This window comes from Solea senegalensis, linkage group LG5 (assembly GCF_019176455.1).
Source record: "Solea senegalensis isolate Sse05_10M linkage group LG5, IFAPA_SoseM_1, whole genome shotgun sequence".
Classification (NCBI taxonomy): domain Eukaryota; kingdom Metazoa; phylum Chordata; class Actinopteri; order Pleuronectiformes; family Soleidae; genus Solea; species Solea senegalensis.
The window spans coordinates 13,667,419-13,687,872 of record NC_058025.1 but is presented as its reverse complement, the minus strand read 5'-3'; positions in this window follow the sequence as shown (position 1 = coordinate 13,687,872).

The following is a 20,454-nucleotide window of genomic DNA, read 5'->3' as shown; positions in this document are numbered from 1 at the left end:
CATCCCGTCTGTTAGTTACTTGTTTGTTCATTCATTCCTCTTTTAAGTCTTTCTTTATAACACCACCCCTCTCGCCCACCCGACAAGGTCGCCCTCCTCTCTCCCTCTCTCTCTGGGTGCTTTTCAGTCCATTCCCATCTCTCTCTCCTCCAATAAGATGCCCTCTTAGTATGCATATGCAAATGAGGCAGATTTGAAACCAATTAAAAAAAAAAAACAGAGAGTGGAGAGAATAAGGAACAGCATTGTGTCCTTGGTGGTTGCAAGCAGCGATCGTGGCTCAGATTTGCTCGCACACAAAATAGATTATTATTTATTGCATTTTGTTTTATAAAGGGTTTGAAAATCACAGTGTGTCTTTATCAAGTTGGCAACCGATGTATGGATCTAATGCCGTAAGATGCATTAGAATGGGCTGAGACTCTTTTTTACTTACATCTCAAAATCCTGCATCTCCTTTCACAACTCATCCTTTGCCTCTTTGCCTGCACTTCCCTCTCTGTCACCCCCACCGCTCCCTCTTGGGTGTATCAGGTTATCATTGGCCGACAAAGCAGGAAACAGGAAGTTTATATTGCCTCATGGACAGAACTCTGGAGACACAGAACACACACACACACGGGCTGACACAAAAGTCTTTCTGCAAGGAGGGAAAATATATTAAAGCAGCAGTGATTCGTAGGTAAGCAGCTACGTGAAAAAACAAACTGTTCTTTACAGCTTGGGAATATGGAGCACGGCAGTGTGAGACTTGGAATAATGTGATATCTTTGACCAGCAGCTCCTCAGCGAGGATTGGCCCAAACTTAGGCTCAGTGAGCCGCACATAAAACCACATACACAGAGTTTTACAGTGAAACAGGCACATTTCATTTGTTCCTTAAATATGTCAAATGCTGAACAATATTGAACCTAATACGACACGACCAGTCCAAAGAAGGTTCAATCAGAGGAGAAGCAAGATGAGGGTCTGCAGTGGAGGTATCTTTAAATGTAGGAGAATGAAAACCACATTTGAACATTGAATCAAAGTATTTATAAATGTAAAACAGAAGGTGGGACATTTGTGCATGAGAATGTTAAAAGCATGTAAACGTTCTGCTTCTTATGTCACTATTATATCAAATCTGGCAACCTGAAGGACACAGTTCTACATGTAATACAGTATTCCAGAGATTGATCATATTTTGTGTCACCTATACTTATAGATATACTCTCTGTTTTTGTGTTGGTGTTGTTGTTGTTTCTGTGTTGTTTCTGTGTTGTTTGTTGTCTTTTACCTTGTGCAGCTGAGTGAAAGCCAAGTTTCCCCATCTGGGATGATAAAACGATGAAGTGAACTGAAGATCAAAGCATCACGAGAAAACCCTTGTGAATTTCTTTCACATGAAACTTCCCACTCTGTCGTTAAACAGGAGATCTGCATCTTATTTTACACAGAGCGCCGAAAACACAGTGGAAATTGAATACACGGCGGCAGAGCAGGAGAAAATAGGTGTAAAACAGTTTAAAAAAAAAAGACATTTTGGGGTAGGGCAAAAAGGGAAAAAAATGAGAATATGAGACGCAGGAAAGGTATAGATCTTTGTCTCTTGTGTCAGCTTCAAGACAAGAAAGAAAGACATAGACACAGCAAGCTCTAATTGTCCCGTGTCAGCGTCCAGTCAGACCAGGGGCGACTTTGGGACATCGATGGATGGACGCCACAAAGGTCATCAGCCATAACCTTCATGTTAACACAAGCTCTTATACTACGCTCAAAAACACACTGTGCAGAGTAATGTAAAAGGAGAGAAAGAAACAGACAAACACGATGAGCATAAAGCATGTTAAGTTCATGGGACGCCAGGGAAGAGACAGATGAGTATATATGGTACTAATGAATGTGTTGATAGATCCAAAGACATAGAGACACAGACAGAGCGGCACGCCCTCCGTCTCGAGAGTGTAGTAAAATGTGCGAGGTGAAAGTTTGTGTGTCATAGATATGAGTTTGGCGGTCTCTCTCTCTCTCTCTGCATCTCGCTGATCTTGCTCTCTACGGTATGACCTACATATCATGTGTTGTTCCTCAATAAACTGCAGTGAAAGGAGACATAAATATACAGACAGAGCAAAAGCGGACAAAGAAAACATCACTCAGACAAAATCGCTTTGTGTTTTTTTCCTTTCTTTCTCGGCAGGTGTACAGTATGTGGACATGCAGCACAGACTGTATGTGACACGTGTTTTCCTTTCCTCCTCTGTTTAACACTTTAACACCTAACCCTTGCTCATGTTTCTAGAAAACTTTGACTATCTGACGGTTATTTACAATTTACTGCATGTTAAAAGAGTGTATTGACAGTTTAAAGTAACACTGCAGTTGTACATGAGATTTTGCATGTTGTAGTTTACATTTGCAGTATAAAACATATTTACAATAAAGAAAAATTTGAGGCTTTGTCTCTCAATGTGCAAAAACAGGCAGAGAAAATGGAAACCATGTGGTTAAAGGGGGACAAATATTCGCTGATTCGCCAGAAGTGTACATATATATGTATATATACATGTATACACTGTATGTGCATGTGTTTGTGTATAATTCTGTTCAAAATCTAAAAGTGGGTCACAAAAGGGACAAGAAGATACAAGTCATTGTTTTGACCATGTAGCTCCATTTATTCGTTTCATTGGGAAATGTAGCCAATTTTCAGTACAAAAGTATTAAAAGGAAATGAACAGGCTCTGTGTTGTTTTGCTGAGCCAAACTGTATGAATGGTTTGAGTCCTCGTTCAACTGGAGCCTCTGTGCTTTTAATTTAGTTAATTCATTGGTTGTTTTTTGTTTTTTGTTTTTTCATACCAGGGACCGTGTACAAAATACCCTGGTCTGAGTGAGAGGACAGATGCTTTGCACCGGCTCGAGCTACAACCTAGAATGAGAATTTAATGACAAGAATTACAATTGCTTATTTTTGCACACACACACACACACACACACACTCACACCAATCAGTGAATTTTACCTCTGCATTTAACCCATCCAGCAGTGAACAGGGCACAGGGAACAAAGGGGCACCGCAGCTCAAAGTGTGAGTCTGATCCTCTCCAAATTAAAAAAGCTACCGACTCTCTGGAGTTTGTACGTTCTCCTCATGTTTTCTAGTCATACTCCGTTTTCCTCCCACAGTCTAAAGACATGTTGATCGAGGTTAGGTTGTTTGACTCTAAATCACCTGTGAGTGTCCGAATGTTGACGATGGACAGGCGACCTGTGACTCCCTTGTGACCCCATAAAGGATACTTATTATAGATAATGGATGGATGAATAGAGATATTAATGTGCACCCCTAGTGTCCCCTGAGGATGTAGAGTGAGACACACCTTGTGGAACTTGAATGTTGATGAGAAATGCTGTTGTACTGGGTGTTTTTCCCACGTTGCTGTCACCAGGGGGCGACTCCACCGTTTGCAAATAGAAGTTTGTTTTAATGGATGTCTACATTTTTTAAGGTTTTCTGATATTTTATGGACCAAATGATTAGTCGATTAATCACGAAAATAATCGACAGATAAATCAATTATGAAAATAATCGTTAGTTGCAGCTCTATTGCAAATGTCAAGGCTTCAAAATGGGAGTTCAGCTCCTCATGGTTGCTCCGTAGTTCGACGGACACTGAGGGGAATCTTCATCAGTGACAGGTGACGGACTTGAGCTTCAAATAATCAATAAAAGTGTCCTGGGGTTTTTCCCAGACTCATCATGATTGCACACAGGGAGGCCAACCTGAGTTTTGCTGAGCAATAACAATGGATGACATAATTACTGCTAATTCCGTATCTTCTCCTTTCAGATGTCAATCAAAACATCCACTCTGTGACCTCTTGCGCGACCCCAGCGCTTGACCGACGGACTGTCAAGCGCACGTCTCAAGAAAATGGGCAGCTTCTAATCCCATCAGCGGAGCAGTTGTGTGGCCCTCCTTCACGATTTAGAAGGTAATTTAAGGATTGTGCGAGGCAGCTGAGTGCCGGCTGGCTGCTTTTGTCAGGAGAGTTGTTATTGATGCAAAATGCAGAGATGGAATGAGAGGAGGACTGCTGACTGAAAGGACTGAAAAAGACCCAGGCGAGCCAAAATACACCAGAATGTATACGATACAACATGTTGTACACAATACACAAACCTGACTGCGTTTCATTCCTCCATTTATTTCATGTTATTGATTTTCCAAATGAGGACGGGTGCACCTGCAAAATGCACCAGATGTTCTATGAAGAAGTCAAAGGTGAAAGCAGGACCTGCCGTACCGTCGCAGCTGGTGAATTCAACATTGACGTCAATTATGTGGCGATCTCGTGCACGAACAGGCACCCATTGCAAATCCACACAGCGTGTACGAACATTATCATTCATGTGAAATTGTGTTTCTCTCTGATTTGGCTCTTGTGCGTTTGCTTCGGTTTCTGCTCACGGCGAAATGTGGCTGTGCTCACCAGCTGCTTTACCATATCAGCTTTTCTTCAGCAGCACGTGTGTCTGTCTCTTGTCTGTCTCTTGTCTGTCTCTTGCACCTGGAAAATGTTTCTTAAGAGGAACCAAAAAACTACTACGGAGTTTAAAGGTCACGTATGACAAAATTAAACTTGACCCGTTAAGATTCAACTCGATATTTCTGGAATAAATTTCGAATGCCATAGCGACAGTTCATCGCGACATGTCCATCAGCGAGAGGAACCGCTCCACCGACTCGTCACCAAAGACTTAAAAGTTATTATATGTTATTGATTTTTTTACCACTTCCCATCTCAGCAGGTCAAAAATTCATGTTCGCATTTCAACCTCATAAATCTCGAAAATTTGGAGTTTAATCTCAACATGTCGACTATAAACTCGACACGGAAAAAAAGGTTTTCCTCATGCGTGGCTAAAACTTCTGTCGTAAAAAACTGAAGCCATGGGTTGACCAAAATAATGAATTAAAAGAACCTTTACTGTCCCTTTGTGTCAATGCTAGGTCTAGATACGTGCACTGAATGTGAGCACCGTGTTTGGTCCTGGACCTGGACTGCATAAAAATAATATGAAGTAGCAATCAGCCACTAGGGGGCGATTCTGCTCATTACCAAAAAGAACTCCAGTTGAATGGAAGTCTATATAAAAACATCAGTAACCATTTTCTTGAGTAGATAATGGTCTCAGTCGCTAGTTTCAGATCTTCTTCAGTTGTAAATTATGTTCCCATTAAGAGGGAAAAAATAGAATAGGGCTCATATGAGTTGTTACCATGACCGAGAGCTGGTATATTCCAATAGGTGACATCTGTGAACTTCCAGTTTCAAAGATTTGACATCGTGAATCTGGAGGCTTCACAAACGGGAGTTTTTGTTTTACAACTGGAAGACTACATCCATTTTTGGGACATTTTTGTTCTATGGTCCTGGTTCATTGAATGCAACTCCGTTATCAACTTAGAGCTGCTTGTGAATTTAAAAGTATGTTATTTGTGGCAATTTTTCAAAGGGAAAGCTCTGCGTGTACCTCAGGTTTCCGTCTTTACAAATGACAATGATGAATACTTTCAGATCCATGAGTACAGAGATTTCCTGTTTACATACCGGAATCAAATGACTGAACCTACTATAGTTATGTGACGTAGCACTCTGTGTGTTTGTTTACCCTCGTTGCACCTGTGGCTCTGTCATACTAATTGCATTCCTTGATAGCTCTCTTTTTCTCATTCTCCAGAAATGACAGATAAAGGTTTAATTAGAGTCAGTCTACCTCGGTAACAGTCACCTCAATCAAGGGGAACAATAGGGAAATGCAGGTGCACACAGATGCAAATGGATGGTCTGTTCCATCGCGGGGTGCATGCGTACACAAACAGAGCCACTCATATATTCACTTGGGGCTGAGGTCCCCCCCCAGTGAGTAGTCAATTATTAAGCAGTCTATCCCTCTAAGAAAGAGTGTTATTGATTGATTATCACTTTTGGTTTAATAATTTAGTTGTTTTAATAGCAGATATGGAAAGCAAAGAGAGGATGAACAGTCAGGGAGAGAGGCGGAGCCAGAGGAGGAGTAGGAGGATGAGTAAGAGGAGAACAAATACAAACATAAACATGAAAGGGAATAATTCCCAGACTAGATCATTTGATGGAAATAAATGGGCTCAGAAATCCTAATTGCAAACAACAATAAAGCATTAAAAAAATATTCAAATCGGAGCAGATCGGAGAAGAATTGTTTAAATAATGTGCAGTAGACAAAAGTATATAGTATTTTTACATTTTTATTCAGCCAAATGACTTAGCGACAAGTGTCAGTGTTCCTGCTCACTCTAAATGTAGATTAGCCTCATTAATGTCAGTAAAACCAAACAAGATATAATGTTATTTGTTAATATGTCTGTCTGCAACCATGTTGAATGTGCTGCTGTCTGTCTTGTCCAGGACCCTCTTGTAAAAGAGAGTTTTAATGTCACTGAGGTCTTCAAAAAGCTTATAAAAATGATTTATGTGGCTTCACTGTTGCCTCGTGTTCACCCTGTGAGAGTAAATGGTCGTTCGTCTCTGTATGTTGGACCTGCGATGGACTCCAGTGACCTGCGACCCTCATGTGGAGGATAAAAAGGTAGACAATGAATAATAATTGTTATTATTGATCATGTATTGTGATTGTGTGTGTGTGTCTACGTTTCCTGTTGTGTCCTGCATGCTCACCTCTCAGGTTGCCTCCATTTCAGTTGGGCTTGTGCAAAGTGTATCGTGTGCATTGTGAAAACAGAGCAGACACCAGGTCAGCCTCTCTCTCTCTCTCTCTCTCACTCTCTGTTTCGTGGCCACACTTTGAATCAGTGACATTTTGTCCGGTGTGTTTCTCTTGCTTAAAAATGTATGAATCCACAGCGCGGGAGAGGCCTCTTCAGCCCAAGAAGCACCACTTATCTGAAAAATTCATGAAACGGGGGTTGTTAGCTCCCAGTTTTGTGGGGATGAGGAGATTGTTTTCCCGGCCAGTGCACATGTGCGTGTGTGTGCATATTATTCGCAACACTATTCGGGAAAGTCAAGTGAGCAAGGTCCACTCGCAGTAAGAATTAGTGACATCTAATGGAGAGACTGCAGACTCTGCTTAGAAAGCATATAAACACTCTTTCACAACTCTCTCTCCCTGCCAGTGACCCCCTGCTTTTTTTGTTTTATTAATGCATCATGTTTGTGTGGATGGAGCTGTTTCTCGTGGTTGTGAGCTTCCACTGTTTTTGGCTGCAGCAGAAACACGGACAGAACAAGATGGCAGCCTAAGTCAGGCAAGACCCTCTCCTAAAATTCACATAAAAGGCATATTCTAAGGCTACAAAAACCCATTGATTTATATTTTACAGCTATTATACAAAATACTTATGGGTAGTATATTACATTTCTGCAAATATACGCTTAATTTTACGCACTGGACCAAAACACGTGTTCACATATTACATTTATTTTAAAACATAACAGACCTTAGCCTTTTCTTTCATTGCCTTAGATACTAACTATCAGAGGTGGAAAAAGTACTGAAATATTCTACTCAAGTAAAAGTATCACAATCTTGATAACATTTAAGTTCAAGTAAAAGTACTGGTCTAAAAATGTACTCAAGTTAAAGTAAAAAAGTAGTAGTTTAAAGTTTACTCCTTGACCTTTTTAACAAAGTTGGAGTTCTTTCTTGTGTCGTGCAAAAAGGACAAGGGGACACACAAATTAAAGTGCTGACAAAAACACATAATGTATCAGTCAAAATGGGTCAAAGGTCACACATGCTTTAACTTTCACGCTCACTCAGGGACCTGAACATTTTGAACGGATGTGATTTAAAATAGTGAAGTACAGTACTTCCAAAAAAAACATACATACTAAAATTAAAGTAAAATGACTAATTAAAAATGACTTTAAAAAGTACAAGTACACAAAAAAAACCTACTCAATTACAGTAACAGGAGTAAATGGAATTCATTACCTTCCACCTCTGATAACTATGTATGTATCACATTGTGTGGCAACTGCAAACAACCCATTATTTGAAGGACCTTGAAGTGTTATTTTCAGTGTTAAGAATGATTTGTTAAGCCAAAGACAGTAAAACATATAATGTTGTAATTTTTTTTTTATTTATGGAAACGTTTTTTCAAAACTAACCAGATGTTGAGCATCCAGCAGGTGTGGAGCTACATTTAGAGCTGTTTGTTACAACCTGGAAAATGTAAATTCATTATTCATTCGTCTTCAACTCTGTTCTTGGTCTGCACCACGATCAAAAAACGATTTAACGATTAATAGAAAATAGAGAAAACTGACACAAGACATATAGGACAACAGTATCCATACAGACAGGCATTATTAAATGAAGCTGTTAAGACTCTTATCCCTTGTCGATGAGTGCCTGGTGGTCTTGGTGGTTTAGCCACGGTGAGCCAAGTCAACTAACTGTCCCAATGAGGCCATTGAAGTTCAAACCCCAAATACTCCACTGCTCTGCTCTGCTCCCTCTCCCTGACCACAACTCCCAGCTGCCTCAACCCCACTCCCACAACCAATTGCCACATCCACAGGTCCTAAAATTCATGAACTATAGGTAAATGTTTAGCTCCACATTCACACACACACACACGCACATTTACACTCACACACGTGTCCGTGCTTAGAAACAAACAACAGCACATCCCTGCTCCCTAGGCAGTGTAGGAGAGCCACTGGTGTGATTGCATTATTGATTGCCCTGGATATGTTTTTTTTTCTTCCTTCTTAAAAGCATTTAGCAATCTGGCAATTAGTTAGAGCTTAATGTAGGATGTCAAAACAGTGTTATTGATCCAGCGGACCAAGGAGGAAAGATTGATCAGTCAACTCATTACGTTGCTGGCGCTGCCTCGTCATAAACACTCCAGATGAGACTCCATCAAAAGCCCATCCCTAGTTCACTGGCTGTCTTTTGTTGCTTGCTCTTTCACTCTCCCTCCATCGGGCTCCCTTGTGTTTTCTGTTGCTGGCTCCTGATGCATGATTTCACTGTCTCATCCTCATTTGAATTTAGTCTTTTTTTCAATATTGTTGCTTTCTATGTGTCCTTCATTTGATTGATTGTTTTATTTTTCTACCTCACTCTCTAATTTCTTTCACTGCTGTCACCGCATTCATCATATCCCGTTAGCTAAGAATTATTTTCAATATTTCCCCCCTCCCACATTTCTAATTCTACACTTTATCTGCTGAATAAATGGGAATTGCACAAGCAGTCATTACCGGATCGCACAAAGGGCAAATTAAACTGATTTAGTTTGGTTTGCATCACTTGCAATTCATTAGTCAATCATCTGAATATCAGGCAGTTGCAGACACACTTGATTAAATTTACAGAAACACACGGCTCAACTGTTGGTTCATGGAGCGCGGTATTGTTCCTTGGACAGACACTGAGCTTGTTAATGTGGAACAGGACACAAAATAATCAGAGCTGGGATTTATCAAGCACTTGTGTTGACTGTGATACACTTTGTAAGTGGTCTGAGCAAGTTTGGACACCCGAGACAACCTGAACAAGTCAAAAACAACGTTGCGTGTTGAGTGAGACAACGAGTGTGTCTTTTTAAATGATGTCTAGTTTTGCTCTTACAGTTCTGAACATGGAAAGTTCCTTTGCTTCAGTAACCGGTCGTTAAAAGGGTCACATTTCTATTGTGCATTGTGTCAAGTCAATTTTATTTATATAGACCAACATCACAAATACAATTCGCCTCAAAGGGCTTTACAGTCTGAGCAGCAAGTGACAGCCTCTGTCCTTAGACCCTCACATCGAGTGAGGAAAAACGCCACAAAAATTGTGGTAGAAACGACAGGAAGGGGCCACACGGTGGTGTAGTGTTAGCACTCTCACCTTGCAGCGAGAAGACCTGGGTTCGAGCCCCGGTTGGAACAAGGGCCTTTCTGCATGGAGTTTGCATGTTCTCCCCGTGTGTGCGTGGGTTCTCTCCGGGTACTCCGGCTTCCTCCCACAGTCCAAAAACATGCAATGTGGGGTTTAGGTGAATTGGACACTCTAAATTGACCATAGGAGTGAGTGTGAGAGTGAATGGTTGTTTGTCTCTAGTTTGTGTGTGGCCCTGCGATGGACTGGCGAACTGTCCAGGGTGTACCCCGCCTATCGCCCGATGTAGCTGAGATTGGCACAGCACCCCCCGCGACCCTCTGGTGGAGGATAAAGCGGTTAGATGATGACTGACTGACTGACGACAGGAAGGGATCCCTCTCCCAGGACGGACAGACGAAGGACAAGGCTGTGGGTGGTTCACAGTTGCAGGTCCATCACTCACATCTAAACAATTTGGCAACCAGAACGAAACCCCTGACCACTGTGGAAGTCTGGAAGAGGACAGACCATAAAGAACATTAAGCCAATGCACTTTAGAATTCTTCCAAATATTACGTCATTACAATGGTTAATTAAATGAAGTAGAAATTGTTGAGACAACTCATTTGTTTTTTGTTTCAAGTTACACTGGTTTCCACCTGTTATACTCGGACCTTGTATATATTCTATATTGACCTCCTGTGGTCCTGATGATAACTGACCTACACTCCTGTGTAATTCCTAACAGAGGCTATATCAAAATCTGTAATGACAGTTTAATATATTATACTGTAGTTTGTCAATTAACATTTGAAGACTCAATTTAAACATTTTAATCCAAAAAATAGTTTGGCTTTACTTGATAACAGCTTCCAAATGGGATTTCAGTACATTTGGAGAGAAAAACATCAGCAACATGGATGATAGTACTGAAGTAGTGGTGTTATATTTTTTATTCAAGACTAGACATCTGTTTTTAACAAAATCTTCCCTCAATCTCCTTCATTTGTCTTCCTCTCTTCATCTGTCTGACTCACTCGTTCCTCTCTCCCCCTTTCCCTCTTCTTCTCCAGTCGGCACCACCCCTGTCCCCTCATGCTCCCCCTCTCCTCCTCCCACCTCCCCCCCATGCCCCAGCAAGTGTCTTATATTTCCAATGATGATTTAGCTCATAAATCTTGATAAAGCCACTGGCTGTTCCGTTTTGGTGGAACAGGAAACTCATACAGGAGGAGGAGGAGACAGAAGATGAGGAATTGCTCCCAGTTATGAGGTTGTCCTGTTTTTCTGTGTTTTCCATTTTGATGTTGTCCTCTGGGAGACAGCATTCCAGTGTGCTTTTTTTCAGTGAAATTCAATTTAAAGGTGTTATTTTGTAATTGTAGCTGTATTTTTTCAGCGAGCAAAATATCTGTATTTAATTATTTATGTGTTTCTTTAAAAAACAACAACAAAAAAACCTCTTTAAGGCATGATAAGTAAATGTCACTATACAGAGGGGAGCGTTTGTTGTGTGTGTTTTCTTCAGGTACTCCAGCTTCCAGCTCCAGCATCAAGAATTACTGGAGGAGAAGACAAGACAAACAATAAACAATTAAAACTTGCTCTTCTATTGTTTTAACACAGTTTCTGCCACATAAGAGCAAAACATGGCGCTACGCCAAGTCCTATCGGTCTTGCGTTTTTATTTTGTTTTATGCAAACATACGACACATAAACACTGCAACAATGGGCTCAGCTATTTCTCCAGGCTATCGTTCTACACATGTGTATGTTTTCTGTTGTGTTTACCCACAGTGCTCTGTGTTGTAATCCGCTTCCTGAATTTGGTTTACTTGAAGCGAACCGAGACCTATGTTTTTAGGCGGACCAGAGTTCATTGAAGAAGAGTTCAGTGAATGCACCCAGTGTCTGCCGGACACAGGATAAGCTGTGTACAGTAGATGATGGAAAAAAACTAACTGTTTTTAATGTGTTTTAAAGCCAAAATGTCTTTAAATGTAATAGTTTTGGTCTGATTAGAGAAATATGTGGTCTTTAAGTAAGAAACCAGCCAATTTTCACTTGAAAAATGTAACAACAAAACAATACAGATCAGATGTAACGTGGCTTTGTTTCAAAGAAAAAACATTTGTTATGCTTGATATTGCTGTGTTGGGACCAGTAAATCGCTCACACACTAAGAGATGCTTGCATTTGTAAGCGAACACCTCCACATCCTCGTCCTTTTGTTTGTGATGTCACCACACAGGTGCACCAGTGAAGAATTAACCACTAATGACCACCTGTCACTGCCTTAACGAGTCTGTAATTGGTCAGCGTCATTACAAAGCTATTTCGGCTTGCCACGTCTCTCCATTAAACTGTTGTTCTGGTGCGTGTTTTCTCTCCCAGGCTTTGTGTCTGTAATAATGATGCATTCTCTCTCTCAGTTTTAGCTGCTCCTCCTTGCTGCTTTTGGATCCTCTGGGATGAAGCTGCTGTTAATACTATACTATAATAGTATAGTATTAAGGTGGAAACAGGCTATAGTTAGTAATAGCATTACCAAGGCAGCTTTGATGCACAGCAGGCTTCATGGAAACTTTGGAGGGTTCCTGTCACATGGGTCAGGTGAGCTGTCCTTTTCGGAGGGTTCACCACTCATTTGTCAGGCTTTGATCTCCATTTTGTGTTTTTAGGGAGTGAAAGCTGTTCTGCTGTGTGACAAGTCCGTTGTAAGAATATGATATATAATCAAGAGAGGGTTATGGAATTTTCTGTCTATAAATGATATCATGCACAAAACTACATCACCCACAGGTTTCTGCAGGCATTATATTATTTCATATATATATAATGAAAGTCAGTAACCAGTATCACACGTTGCCATTGTACATTTTGGCAAACAACAAATAAACCAAAAGAACCAAAATTACATTGCATATTTATATCTACAGATGTGAACGTCAACATAATAGTGTTTTGACCACTTGTGGTGCTTTTGGCAGTAATGAACGTGATCATAATTGTTCCCTGGTGAATTTGGTCAGGTTTAGGCACAAAAAAAATCACAGATTTTCCCTCATTAGGTAAACATAACATCCTCTCCATTAGCACAAATAAATAAATAAATAAGTAAATAAAAGGAGAGAGGAGGAAGAAAGGACCATTTTTCATCAGATATGCCTCCCGTTTATGTGAGTAGCTGTTGCGACGATCGTAAAAATGGTTTATCGTTAAAAATGGTGTGGCATTTCATGCAAATGTTGTTTTACACGTCTGTTTTCATTAGAGTAGGGCAAAATGTGGCAAGCATTGTGAGGGACAGAGACCCAGATTGCTTTTTACTTGAGCAAAATGTCATGACACTTATATGATTAAAGTTTGATTACTGTCTCACACCAGATACATTTTAAAGTCCAAATAAAGGAGAATCCCTGACAATTACAAAATAAAATGACCTGTTCCATGTATATCTACACTAAAATACCAATTTTCAGAATCAGTTTTTTTGTTTTAACTTAAAAAAACAAACATGAAAAAAAAGAAAGATACTAGATAGATACAGATACAGCTAAAGTTAGAAAGTACTCAGTATATTCATAATAATCAAAATAAAATCGTAAGTATTTGTCTTTATCTTGCTGAAGATGACAAACTAGTGGTAAAGTAGGTAAATGTGAATAATTTGTGGATATATCATATAAAAGAAGAGACTGGTAGATTGATTGGTTGGTGACATACACACACCTGATCATATTCAGCAGGTGTTTTCAATCAGCTGATGACCGCGACTTCATCCTCTTCCTCATCTTCCTCCAGCCAACGTCGGTTCAGTGCTGTTACTTCGAAGAGAAATCGCGTACACGCACCGCAAAAACGAAAAAAGACGCTGAAAAAGTGACGCTGTTTAAAGACATACACTGTTCCTGAAGGAGGGTAACTTTCAAAAAGAAAACATAACTCTTGCGGCGTGACGTCAGACGCCAAGAAGTTGGTCGCGTGCAACCATGCGTGCAGTAGCTCAAAAACCTGTCAACGACATTGAAGTTGGCGAGATGGACCTGGTCCAGATTGATGACTCAAGGCAGAATGGTGAGTAACTAAGTTATCTTGACTGTGACTCCCATGGCTGAATTATGTCATAATGTTGACTTAATTTTAGGCTCAAAATTAGCCTTAGCTCAGTGTTAGCTGTGCTGTACCTCCTTAATGTTTGCTTATGTGCTCAATTTCAGCATTGGCTCAGTGTTATGTGAATTTGTCTCACTATTGGCTCAATTATGGCTTAATGTTGGCTTAATTATGTGCTCAATATAATCCATGGCTCATTGTTGTCCATACTTTGTACCAACAGAAATTGAACTATTATGAACTGACTTATGTTCAGTCACTTGTAGCTCATTCTTATCCGAATTGGTGTTTCTCAAATCTCTAAATGATATTCTCAATCCAAAATGATTCTGTACTTAATGATTTCTGTGTTATATGGAGCAAAGTAATTGGGAAATATCAATATTTAAGATTCAGGTTGTTTAACAGTCAAACCACTGTCAAAAGTTAAATGAAACACGATTAAAAACAAGTTAAAATGGCCACTGTTATGTTAACTCACTGTTGTAGTCAATGTCATTACTATGGGGGGTTTTCACTGGAAAGATTCATTTGTTTTTTAGTGTTGTGTTAAAGGTTTAAAGGCATATTCAGGTTTACACAGGGAAAGTATTGTCTATACATCTCTGAACTTAATGTAGTCATTAAAATACAACTTCTTTTTCAAAGGAATAAACTTCTGCCTCCTGCTCATGGAGACCTGGTCAGACTCGTCCAGCATCATAGAGACCTGAGACTGTTAAAAAGGTGACGCCTTTAGAGACAATTTTCTATCTCACCTCAAAACTTTAGGGCTAATTTAAATAATTTATTGAACTGATATCAATACAGCGTGTGTGTGTGTGTGTGTAAACAAATGTCCGTATGAGGTACAGCCATTTTTTACATTTGAACTTAACAAAAGGCGTTCTTCAAATCTTCATCACTGTTATTCTACAATCACTTGTTATAATGTCTGTTTCTTTATTTCACTGTGCAGTGGCCTTTTACACCAGAAAACTGAATCATTTGTACTTCTCACTCTCCTACACCAAACTCCATATTGAAAATCAGCATTTTTATCACACGGGAACACATCCGAGATAAATCTGATCTGTCTTCATACATTAAAGTCACAAAGTAACGCATAGGAGCTTACTGATGGAGGCAGCAGTGGACCAATGACTCCTGGGTGCTGTCACTAGTTTTCTCTGTGAACTCTGGAGTGGGAAATGGCAATTTACAAAACCTGTTAAATTGCTTTCAAACATGTATAAATCAGTGAACATATTAAGATTACATAGAATTTGTGCTGGCAGCCATGTTTTCACTGAGACTTTACATTTCAGGCTGGTTGAACCATGTCTGCATCTTATACAACCACGTTCCAGAACACCTGAACTAGTTATTTTACAACTGTCTCTTTTTTTTCAGGTTGATCTTCATGAAGGTCTTCAAACAGTAGGTGTCATGTCTTAATTCTGGGTGGCTGCCGTGTCCCACTCTTTTTCTTGGCTGCCATGCCTCTGTGTTGTCCATTTGAATTTACTGAAACTGTCCAAAATAGGCATGTTCTTTTCATCTGTTCAATAGCTGCGGGTTGTACATGGTGCATTATCCACAGGTTGTGTTCTGTTTGTTGCTGGTCAAAGCAACATTTTTTGGGTGGTCTGAATATGCAAAATGTTAATCTGGACCTTGTTTATCATTGTGGAACAGCTCAGCGAGTGATTTGGAAGAATGAGGTGCTTGACTGATGTGGGGTTTTAAAGTTTTTTGGCAGACTGCTGATCAGGGTGTTGAATGGTTTTTGTGTGATTTATAGATTGAATAGTTGAGATGCTCCAAGAATAGGGTTCTGCTCAGCATTTCACATTGAAGTGGGATTGAGTAGGTTTGTCTTAAAGGGCTGGCATGCCAATTCCTAAAAATGCTTGATAAATTGCAATGCACTAACATTTTGTTTTTAGATGGACTGCCGTGTTGGCCTCCTTGTGTGGTTAGCTTTTGCAGAGTAGGGAATGAACAATCCAAAACTTGTCTGGGGTCTTGATTGTGAGGGTCATTGTTGTCTTCAGTACTTGGCTGACTTGCTAGTCCGGTTGCCCACGGCTAAATGCCGAAAATTAAATGTGTGCCTATAAAAGTAGAAAAAATTAAATAAACTGACAATTTCCACATTGAAGTGGTTCCAGCATGGTCCAAACAGTAAGTGCCTTCTCTGTGGAAGGTAGGGATGAGATTTTTTTTTGACAAAACGACCGGCATTTGGCACATGCTTATCACGACAAAAGATGGAGCGTTGAAATGTTGGGCAAGGCTTCTGGGATGTTCATGTGTATTTGTGAATTGCAATTTGTCTTTCAAGTTATTCAATTAAACATCATAAAGTGCACTACACAAATAAGACGGCGTGCGTGTGTGCTCATTCGTTGATTAAAAGTGTTATTTATGAGGTGGAGTGCTGAGTACTGGAATTCTATATTGTACACCTCCTTTCTCTCTCACACACAGGTTTGCACATCTGTTTGCATTGACATCCATTCATTTGGACAGCCTAAATGATGCATTATCCCTTTGCATTAACCATAACCAGTTAATGCCTAACCTTTAACTGCACCACCATTCAAATATTTTTATTTTTTAGACCAGGTTTTGGTATCCATGAAGACCACTGATCCTGACATGGTCAGTGTTTTTGCCAGAAAATGTCCCAAAGAGGTAACAAATACAGGTATATACACACGGTTACACTGCATTAAATTTGTGCCTTCACATCTCATTTCCAGTGATGTTTTTATTAAAAGATAAATTGTATAGGGCTCTGGGTAAAAAGAATATATTAATTCAGCTGTTGCTTAATTGCATCAGGGATTTAGGGGCACTCTTATGTCCAATTTGCTTGTACAATTCTCTGCAACAGCTCTAGGCTTGTTCCTAATCTGCAAACCAAGCAAGTTTATTTCCCCATAAACACACAGGATTTATATTGGGATTTAATAAATTGATGTTCCGTCACTCCAACACTTTTGAATTCAATTTAGCATATTTTGCTGTTTCTCTATCGCATGCCTTTCTCTGTCTCTGTGTGTGTGTGTGTGTGTGTGTGTGTGTGTGTGTGTGTGTGTGTGTGTGTGTGTGTGTGTGTGTGTGTGTGTGTGTGTGTGTGTGTGTGTGTGTGTGTGTGTGTGTGTGTGTGTGTGTCCTCGGCAACGCATTTACACAGACACATACTTGGCTATTCATTGTAGTCACTTGCGGGAGATTTGATGTGACATAACACTTTTTATTAATTACACTGTATCACGACGTTCAGAGAGAAATCATATCACCATCAGGATTCACTACGACCATTTCCACCAGCTGACTGTACAAGTTCCCCCCGTCTGTGTGTGAGCGTGTGTGTGTGAGAGATGTGGGTTTTCATTAGCAAAGCACATGGGTGGCATTAATTGTTGTTTCTGCTTACAAAGAAAAGCATTAGCTTCACCAGTCAGAATATTTCCAGCTTTTAATTACTCTGTGTGCTTTGCAATACACCCATTCCTTACATTTTGAAGAACATTTTTGGCATAAAAACAACATTACAACATACCTTTCATACAGAAATCTTACAATGTCCTGTTTAAAGTCTCTTACAAATCCAAAACCACCAAAAAACATCAAAAACCTTCCTTTTATCTGCAAATTCCTCCTAACACAGAGACAAATTGCACAGAATAATAATAATTAATTAATAAAAAGATATTAAAAAACAGACGTACTGCAGATAGGCAAAATCTGTGTCTTTTTCTTTTTTTTCCCAGTAGCAGTTTTTATGACATTAAATTCTCCAGGGGCACCAGAAGCACAAAGGTAATCTTAAAAGTAAGCCTAATGATATTTTAGCTATATTTCAACTCAAACTGTGATGTTATGGTTGTGAGAAAGAGATGGAGGGGAATGGATATATCATGGATAAGTCATGATATTCATGTCATGATTTGTAAATAGTATATCATAGAATAGTGATTCTATTTGCACTCACTGAGTCACATAGTTTAGTTCAAACTCAACCCAACGTTCATTTTAAAGTGAGTAAAACATCTCTTGTATTGCTGATATACTCATGTGAAACTCAGGTTTTTATTGTTTTTTTTTTTAAAAAAGGGGTTTGGAATCATAAATAAAGCAGCTGAATGATTCCATAAATGTTAGCTGCCATAATACCAGCCTCAGTCCTACATAAATAGGTATAGTCATTTATGATGAATTGGTAAATGGTCACAACAAATCGATTCCTAGTACTTATTTATTTGAACTATACAGTTTGGCTATAGAGCCTGAACCCAGTCTATAGATCCCTCCAAACTCACACTAGCATCAACCTGCTTTACACACATACACATGCACACACCACCGGGAGAATGAGCAAACATCAGTCTGTGTCCCGGGGGCTGATGTATGTCATTTTGTGTACTTGAGAGAATCCCATGCAGCTTCCCCAATTCTCTGCCCTCCATTTCCAAGACAAAAGAAGAAAACAGTAGAACTTAGATATAGACACAGTCTCGGACACAGCAGTTAGCGATGCTTTTGATTTCCTCCAGCAGCTTATTCACATTTGTACATGTATTTTTCTCCATTCCAGTCGCTGTTATTTCATTTTACAAAAAGAAAGTAGCACTTCTAGACACCAAAGTTTAAGACTATCACGTACAGTATAGGCAGCATAGAAGAGGAAAGTTGGCTGAAAAGTCTATTTTACAGTAGGTCACTTGAATAAGAGAGAGAAAGAAGTCAGTGATTGTCGGTCCCTCATTTTCTGAGGTGTCCGTTCATACAGCAGTTGTTTTCTCCTAATTTTTGTTGGAGCCATGTCTTTGATGTGAGGCATTGATGCAGCTGATCTTCGGTTCACAGAGTACTCCAGCATTGTGCTGACAAGGCTTCATCCTCACAAACATCCCTCTCCCAGCCTCTTCCTAGAGCTGTAAAAACTTAACTGCCATTTGACTGGACATGGTTAATTTTTCTTTTTTTTTTTTTTTTGAAAAAGGAAAACAACATGTACTCTATTCTTTTGACATCAGATGCATTCGGTCTGTGTTTCTTTCTCACAGTTTTTTCCAGCTTACACACAGGCCCTCACACACCCTGTTCTCTGTTATTGCACAGAGAATACTGTGTGGCAAGAATTTGAGCGTGCTCACTCAGTGCAATCTCTACATGTCTATACAGCAGGGATGGATTAGCCTGCATTGTCAATGCTGCAGCCACTAACCCTGCATTCATTTCATGCATTCCAGCAGGTGATAATGGTTTTTGCAATGTGTCAAACTACGGCTACAAATGTAACAGACTGCTCAAACATCCATCCCTGTTGTACAGCGGACTATATTTGAGGACGCGCTAATAGGCAGCTTCACAAGGGAGTCCTGTCTTAAACAACAATATATATTTATATATATACTATATATAAATACTGAAAATTATCTTACACATTTGCAAAACATAATTAATTAGACCAGTGTTCAATTTCAGCTTGTTTGGTGTTGCAAAAGGCAACCTTAGATATAGAAAGAAATACAAGTACAAAATGATTATCAATTTACAAATAATAATAATAATATCAATATAAATCAATCACTATAAATCAATAAAATCAACATTTTTTTAAATTCACAAACACCTATACCTTCAAATGCTTTCGTCATAGATAAATAAACTGAACAAACACCAGGTTAATGTTGCACAGCTTTTGGTGAAACCGCAGTGATTGTGACCTCTTCAAACATCTGAAAGGGGTAAAATATGCCAAAGTAAAATGCAAAAACAAACATTAAATGTAATCACTTGCACGAACATGAGCTGTTGTATATACAGAGTGTGTGTGAACATGTCACCAGATATGTGAGCGGTGAGGAATGCAAGTGAAGTGGTTCCCCATCATGGGGATGTGTGGTGCGTTATTGAATTTATTTTCAGTGTAAGCGTTTGGTAGACTGCCAGTAAAATGTATGTGTGTGTGTGTACTTGTTGTGTACCTCTTAAAGACCTTTTCTGCCATATAAACACTGACCTTTAAGGATACTCCCGCACACTGAACCTTCAAGAGTACCTTTACTATTTTAATATGTATGTAATATCAGACACAAAAAGTAGTCTAGTAGTGTGCAAGAGTCTCCTTGCTACATTTTCTCCTTTACACACCTGTGGACGTGTTAAGATTTCTTTTCTTTCCTGTCTATAGGACCAGTGGCCTCAACCTGGTCTGAGTAAGGCAGAACCTAATTTCTGAGGAACTTAAGGTTTGAATTGTGGTTAGGTTAAGGTTAGGATAAATCATTAAGGGCAGCTGAACAAATGTCTCTTTCTTTGTGTGTGTGTGTGTGCGCAGCCATAGGAATGTGTTGGGAGCATGAAGTCGAAGTTGCGGCTTACAGAACATCTGCGGCCCACAGTGATGATGGATGTTCACTCTCACTTTCTCCCCTAGGACATTCACACCTCCTCTCCTTTCCTC